Raw genomic sequence first — 8,018 nt, 5'->3', positions numbered from 1 at the left:
TTATTATTATTATTATTATTATTATTATTATTATTATTATTATTATTGTGGAAAATGTTAGCATTTAGTTAACCTCCCTGGCTGACTTTACGCCACGAGGACACAGGCACCTCCCACATCCTTAATCTTCTCTTCAGCTCTTCTGCTGAAGAATTTGGCCTTCACGATGACAGGCTGCTTAGGGAGCTTGCCCTTCCGAAGAACTTTGTAGTAGCCTAATCACACAACATCAGTGATGGGAGCAGCCCCAGTCTTGTTTTTTACAGCATTGAGCCGTGTCTGCTCACTCAATGACCAGTGTCCACAGTTTATCCATTTTGACGGTTGGGCAGAAGCTCTGATTCCTCTTTAAGTGGTAATGCCTCATACCAACTTTCCCAAAGTAACTTGGATGATATTTGCGAAGTTGATCCTGTGGTGATGCTTGCCTCCAGTATTCCCCCGGCCTCCTGGGTGTTCGTGGTGCTTACCGATGCGGCCATGACCGTGGCTAATGTGGCCCCGGAATATCCGTGTCTTCCGCAGTCTGGATGGCATGGCAGTAGCAGAAAGGAAAGAGCCCAAACATAAATTATTAAGACTTACCCGTAAACATGCATATAAACAAACGCATATGTATTTATATAAAATAAAAAGCAAAAATATCCAGATACTAAAAGTTGCATACAATTTAATACTAAAATACTCAAATAAAACGATTGGCCATTAAGAAACAAACAAACAGCATTTCAAGGAGTCCAAGATGGTGGTAACCAGCTCATATGATATATGAGGGCATAGGATCTAAAACTCCAAAATTGGTGAGTGGAGGGACAGCTAAAGCCAGAACATCGACACTCAGGCTTCATGGGGGAGAGGGGAGAACCAGTGAACTGAGACCATTTAAATCCAGGTTACCCGTGGGATATCACCAGGACCTGAGAGTAGCAAATATTCAACTCCTCTGCACCTCCCCTTCCTCCAAGCATGGACCTGCTCATCAGAGGCTACAGTGATTATAGTGATTGAGAATGATCATGCATGCTCAGTAACTGAGACAGCCGAGGGTGGCCTCCCAGTTCTGCAGCAGAGGGGGGCAGCTGTATGGTCCTTCTAGATTTGCAGCAGCAGGAAGCTGTATGAGCCTTCCAGGTGTGTGGGCAGCAGTACAGGCTTCCCAGAGCCTCCCAGCAGGTGTCTACCAGCCTACCAGGTCTGCAGAGGCAGCAGTGGGGTGGTGACTAGCTCTAACAGGAGCCTCCATGCCTGGTGACTGTAACAACAAAAGTGGCTACTAGCCCAAGTAAGGATCTCCCTGCCTAGCGGATAAACAGTGGACACCACTGAGCTGATGTATTTCCTACATTCTCATTTGCCCCTGCAGGCACAACTATGAGAGTGGAGAACAGGGGGAATCCCTGTGCTTTCCAATTAGGTTTGCTAGCAAGTTGAGTGTGCGTTTAAGTGAGTGCATGCAGAGCCACAGATCAAATCTATGCTAGCAGCCAAACATCTGATCCCTCCCACTCACACCCCGACAGTGGGCAACATAGAGATCCTTGGGACAGTGTTCTCAACATTGAAGTCTCTGCTCTGTGGGTCTCCCAGGGGAGTCCAGGCAAATAATAACTGACAGATATGAATACCAGGAGGGCAGTATGGGGAGCCTGTAGGACACTGAGCTATTCAGGACACCTATGCATGCACATTTCCCCTGTAAACAGTGCAAGGACCCGCACTCCCCTGTGCACTTAATGCATTTCAAGCATCTACATGCTCTAGCACCTTGTCCTTCAAGGCACACTTTCATGCACACACCTGTGCTTGCTTGCTCACACTTGTGCATCTCGGCTTGAGACCTTCCTCCATTACCAACAGCTGAAACACCAACAACCACTCTCAAACCAGTAGACCTCTCTCATCTTCGTGAAGAATACTCTAGACACCAGACAAAGACGGACCCAGTCTGAAGTACAGACTCCAGGAACAAACAATGAAGGTTACAGATAAGCAGAAGGCTAGAGGTTGGCAAAAGAACAGATCCAACAAAAAATCAGGACATCACGGCTTCACCAGCAACCCCCCAAACCAATGGACATGCTAATTTATCAGAAACAAAGGAAAATGCTTTCAATTCTAGGCTTATCCAGATATTAGAGGCACATAAAGAAGAGAGAACAAGGCTCTCAAAGACATACAGGCTAATACAGCCAAACAAATACTGGCAATGGGAGAGGCACCAGTAGAGGCATATAGAGAGTAAATGAAAAATAGAGGCCATCATGGAAAGATAGGAATCCACATTCAAACAGATGGAGGAAATGGCGCAAGATATTAAAACAGAATTAGAATCAATAAAGAAAACATAAACAGAGACAATCCTGGAGCTGGAGAACTTAGAGTAAAGATCAGGAACCACAGAGGTAAGCATCATCAACAAAAGTTGGAAGAGAGAATCTCTGGTGCTGAAGATATGCTTGCAGTAGTTGAAACATCTCTCAATGAAAAAGGAGAAAAGTTCCAACCACAAAAATCCAAGAAATCAAGGATGCCACGAAAAGACAAAACCTAAGAATAATAGGAATAGACGAAAAATATTCCAAGATCCAAGCTCCAGAAAGTATTTTCAAGAAAATAATAGAAGAAATTTTTTCCAATTTAAAGAAAGAGATGTCCATAAACGTACAAAAGGTATACAGAACCAAATAGACTAGACCAGAAAAGAAACTCCACACATCACATAATGGTCATAACACTAAATCTACAGAACAAAGAGAAAATATTAAAAGCAGCAAGGGCAAAAGCCAAGTAGCATATAAATGTAGACCTATCAGAATCACACAAGACTTCTCAAAAGAAACTCAGAAAGCCAGAAGGGCCTTGGCAGATATCATGCAGACACTAAGGGACCACAGATGCCAACCCAGACTACTATACCCAGCAAAGCTTTCAATCAACATAGAGGGAGAACACAAAATATTCCATGACAAAACTTAACTTGAACAATATCTACACAGCAACCTAAACCTACAGAAGCTTCTAGAAGGAAAACTTCAATCCAATGAAAACAACTACACCCAAGAAATCATGGGATATAGAAAACTTCAAAACCAAAAATTAAAAGAAAACAAGCATTGAAACACAGTAACACCACCAATTCAACAATAAAAGGAACTAACATTCATTGTTCATTATTATCTATCAACATCAATGGACTCAACTCTCCAATAAAATGAAACAGACTAAGAGAACGGTTGCCCAAACAGGATCCAACATTCTACTGCATTGAAGAAACACACCTAGGCAACAAAGATAAACAGTACCTCAGAGTAAAGGGCTGGAAAATGTTTTTCGAGGGAACAGACCCAGAAAACAAGCTGCAGTACCTATACTAATAGCTAATAAAATAGACTTTCAACCAAAATTAATCAAAGAAGATGAGGAAGGGCATTTCATTCTCATCAAAGGAAAAAGCCACCATGAAGACATCACAATACTGAAAACCTATGCCCCCAATACAAGAGCACCTGCATTTGTAAATGAAACATTAATAAAGCTTAAATCACACATTAATCCCAACACCATAATAGTGGAAGACTTCAACAATCCATTCTCACCAAGGACAGATCATCTAGACAGAAGCTAAATAGGGAAATAATAACAATTGCAGAAGTTCTAAATTAAATGGACATAATAGATGTCTACAGAACAGAATATACATTCTTGGTAGCACTGCATGGTACCTTCTCAAAAACTGACCATATAGTCAGGGACAAAACAAGCCTCACCAGATACAGGAAGATTGAAAAAAATTAAATTTATCCTATCAGATAATGATGGACTAAAACTATTCCCCAACAACAACAGAAATAACAAAAAGCTTACATACACAATGAAACTAAACAACTCTCTAATCAATGAGAGTTGGGTCAGGCAAGAAAGGAAAAAAGGAATTACAGACTTCCTAAAATTCAGTGAAAAGGAAAGCACAACTTACCCAAACTTATGAGACACAATGAAAGCAGTGTTAAGAGGAAAATCCGTAGCACTAAGTGCCTCAAGAAAGAAGTTGGATATATCTCATACAAGCAATTTAACTGCACACCTAAAGGCCCTAGGAAAAAAAAAGCAGACATACAAAAGAGGATTAGACTATTGGAAATAATCAAACTCAGAGCTGAAATCAATGAATTAGGAACAAATAAAAATTTCAAAGAATCAATAAAACCAAGCACCGAATCTTTGAAAAAATCAACAAGATAGATAGAGCCTTAGCCAAACTAAATAAAACATAGAGAGAAACTGTCCACATCAACAAAATCTGAAACCAAGAAGGGGACATAACAACAGGCACTCAGGGAATGTAAACAATCATTAGGTCTTACTTCAAAAGCCTATATGCCACAAAATATGAAAATCTAAATGAAATGGACAATTTTCTTGATAGATTCCATTTACCAAAATTAAATCAGGTCAGGTAAAGGGATTCAATAGTTCTATATCTCCCAAAGAAATAGAAACAGTCATCAAAAATCTCATTTCCAAAACAAAGCCCAGGGCCAAATGGTTACAGTTCAGAACTCTTCCAGACTTTCAAAGAAGAGCTAACTCCTGTCCAAAACGATCCTTGTTCCCCTTACTAGGGTACCCGCTTGGATACTGACCTGCCATAGGCTACATCCAAGCAGGGGTTCTAGGTTATATCCATGAATGGTCCTTGGTTGAAGAATCAGTCTCAGAAAAGACCCATGAGTTGTCCATATATATTTAGTTCTTATGGAGCTCCTGTACTCTCCAGGTCTTACTAACTCCTTCTTTTATATGATTCCCTGCACTCTGCCCAAAGTTTGGTTATGAGCCTTACTATGTGCTTTGATACACTGCTAGGTAGAATCTTTCAGAGGCCTTCTATGGTACGCTCCTGTCCTGTTTCTTGTTTCCCCTTCTTCCAGTGTCCATCCCATTTGTCTTTCTAAGTGAGGATTGATCATCTTACTCTGGGTCCTCCTTCCTGTTTATCTTCTTTAAGTTTACAGATTTTAGTATGTTTATTGTATCTTCTAGATCTAGCATCCACTTATAACATGAGTTCAGTGGCTGACTCATTGACCCCCGCCCTCTTTCAAGGCCACAGAGGAGAAAATTGCAGCCAGTCCTGATGAGACCTGATAAGGTAGGGTCAGATGGAAGGGGAGGAGAACCTGCCCTATCAGTGGACTTAGAGAGGGGCACTGGAGGAGATGAGGGAGGGAGGATGGGAGCAAGAGAAAATGAAGAGGGGGCTATACCTGGGATTCAAAGCAAGTTAAATTTAATTAATATAAAAACAAAAAATTAATTAAAAAAGAAAAGCTAACTCTAATTATTTTCAAACTATTTCACAAAATCAAACAAAAAGAACATTATCAAATTCATTCTAAGAAGCCACAGTTACCTTGATACCTAAAACAAAGACCCCCACCCAAAAAGAAGAGAAATTCAGACCTATGTCTCTTATGACCATTAATGCAAAAATACTCAATAAAATACTTGCCAAACAAATCCAAGAACACATAAAAAACATCATCCACCATGAAAAAGTAGGCTTTATCCCAGGCATGCAGGTGTGATTGAATATATGTTAACCTGTCAATGTAATCCACCATATAAGATAACTGAAGGAGAAAAACCACATGATCTTCTCCTTAGATTCCGAAAAAAACATTTTACAAAATCCTGTTCATGTTTAAAGTCTTGGAAAGATCAGGCATATAAGGCACATACCTAAAAATAGTAAGGAAAATATACAGCAAACCTATAGTCAACATCAAACTAAACATAGAGAAATTTAAATCAATCCCACTGAAATCAGGGAGAAAGAAGGCTGCCCAATATTTTCATATTTTTTCAATATAGTTCCTGAAGTCCTAGCTAGAGCAATAAGATGAGTAAAGGAGATCAAGGAAATACAAATCAGAAAAGAAGAAGTCAAAGTATGACTATTCACAGATAATATGAAAGTATACGTGAGCAACCCCAAAAATTCAACCAGAGAACTCCTTCAGCTGATAAATACCTTCAGTAAAGTGGCTTGATACAAAATTACCTCAAAAAATCAGAATCCCACCAATATACCAAAGACAAAAGTGCTGAGAAATAAATTAGGGAAACAACACCCTTTAAAATAGCCACTAAGAACATAAAGTACCTTGGGATGACTCTAACTATGCAAGTGAAAGACATGTTCAAAAAAATTCAAGTTTCTGAAGAAAGAAATTGAAGAATATATCAAAAGAAGGAAATATCTCCCATGTTCATAGATCAGTAGGATTAACTGATAGGGAAAATGGCCATCCTGCTAAAAGCAAGCTACAGATTCAATGTAATTCCTATCAAAATACCAACACAATTTTTACAGAAATTGAAAGAACAATTCTCAACTTCATACAGAGAAACAAAACAAAACAAACAAACAAAAAAAAACAGAATTTCCAAAATAATCCTGTACAACAGATCCTTTGGAGGTATCTCCATCCCTGATCTCAAATTGTACGACAGAGCAATAATAATAAAAACTGCTTGGTACTGGCATAGAAACACTAAGGTGGATCAACGGACCCGAATAGATGACCCAGAAATAAACCCACACGCCTATGAATACTTGATTTTGACAAAGAGTCCAAAACCATTCAATGGAAAAAAGACAGCATCTTCAACAAATGGTGCTGGTCCAACTGGATGTCTACATGAAGAAAAATGAAAATAGATTTATATTATCACCCTGCACAAAACTAAAGTCCAAGTGGATCAAAGACTTCAACATAAAACCAGATACCTTAAATCGGTTAGAAGAAAAAGTGGGGAAGACCCTAGAACTCATTGGTACAGGAGATAACTTCCTGAACAGACCACCAACAGCACAGGCTCTAAGATCAACCATCAAAAAATGGGATCTCATGAAACTGAAAAGCTTCTGTAAAGCAAAGAACACTGTCATCAGAACAAAATAACAGCCTACAGACCGGGAAAGGAACTTCACCAACCCTATATCTGATAGAAGTCTAATATCTAGAATGTATTAAAAAGCAACAAATCAAGTAATCCAATTTAAAAATGGGTACAGAGCTGAACAGAGAATTCTCTGTACAGGAATACTGAATGACAGAGAAACACTTAAAGAAATGCTCAATGTACTTAGTCATGAGGGAGATACAAATCAAAACGACCCTGAAATTTCACCTTACGCCCATGGGAATGGCAAAGATCAAAAACTCAAGTGACAACACATGCTGGAAAAGATGTGGAGAAAGAAGAACCTTACTCCATTGCTGGTGGGAATGTAAAATTGTAAAAGCACTTTGGAATTCATTCTGGTGCTTTCTCAGACAATTAGGAATAGCACTTCCTCAAGATCTAGCTATACCACTCCTAGGCACATATCCAAAATATGCTCAAGTACACAATAAGAACATTTGTTCCACCAGGTTCGTAGCAGCTTTATTCACAGTAGCCAGAACCTGGAAATAATCCAGATGTCCCTCAAAGTAGGAATGGATACAGAAATTGTGTACATTTACCCAATGGAATACTACTCAGCAACTAAAAACAGGGAAATCATGAAATTTGCAGGCAAATGGTGAGGCCTAGAAAAGATCATCCTGAGTGAAGTATTCCAGAAGCAGAAAGACACACATGGTATATACTCACTTATAAGGGGATACAAAACCTATAATATAGGATAAACGTATTAAAATCTGTACACGTAAAGAAGGCAAACAAGAATTAAGACCTTGGGTAAGATCCTCACTCGTGATCTTTCAAGCTAGGACCATTCATGGATATAACCTAGAAGCCCTGCTCACATGTAACCCATGGCAGCTCAGTCTCCAGTGGGTTCCCTAGTAAGTGAACAGGGACTGTCTCTGACATGAACTCAGTATCTAGCTCTTTGATCACCTCCTTCTAAGGAGGAGCAGCCTTACCTGGCCACAGAGGTGGACAATGCAGCCAGTCCTTCTGAGACCTGATAAGCTAGGGTCAGATGGAAGGGGAAGAGGACC

At 39.6% G+C, this 8,018-nt stretch overlaps 1 pseudogene; it reads right to left on the bottom strand.

Annotated features, from left to right (window-relative positions):
* Window positions 1-87: 87 nt before the first annotated feature.
* Window positions 88-537, bottom strand: LOC129680449 (60S ribosomal protein L27a-like; annotated as a pseudogene).
* Between the last annotated feature and the right edge of the window lie 7,481 nt (window positions 538-8,018).

The sequence above is a fragment of the Psammomys obesus genome, unplaced genomic scaffold (assembly GCF_907164565.1).
Source record: "Psammomys obesus unplaced genomic scaffold, mPsaObe1.curated_primary_1811, whole genome shotgun sequence".
NCBI classification, from domain to species: domain Eukaryota; kingdom Metazoa; phylum Chordata; class Mammalia; order Rodentia; family Muridae; genus Psammomys; species Psammomys obesus.
Note: the sequence above shows the minus strand (reverse complement) of the source record. Positions and strands in the feature narration are given on the sequence as shown.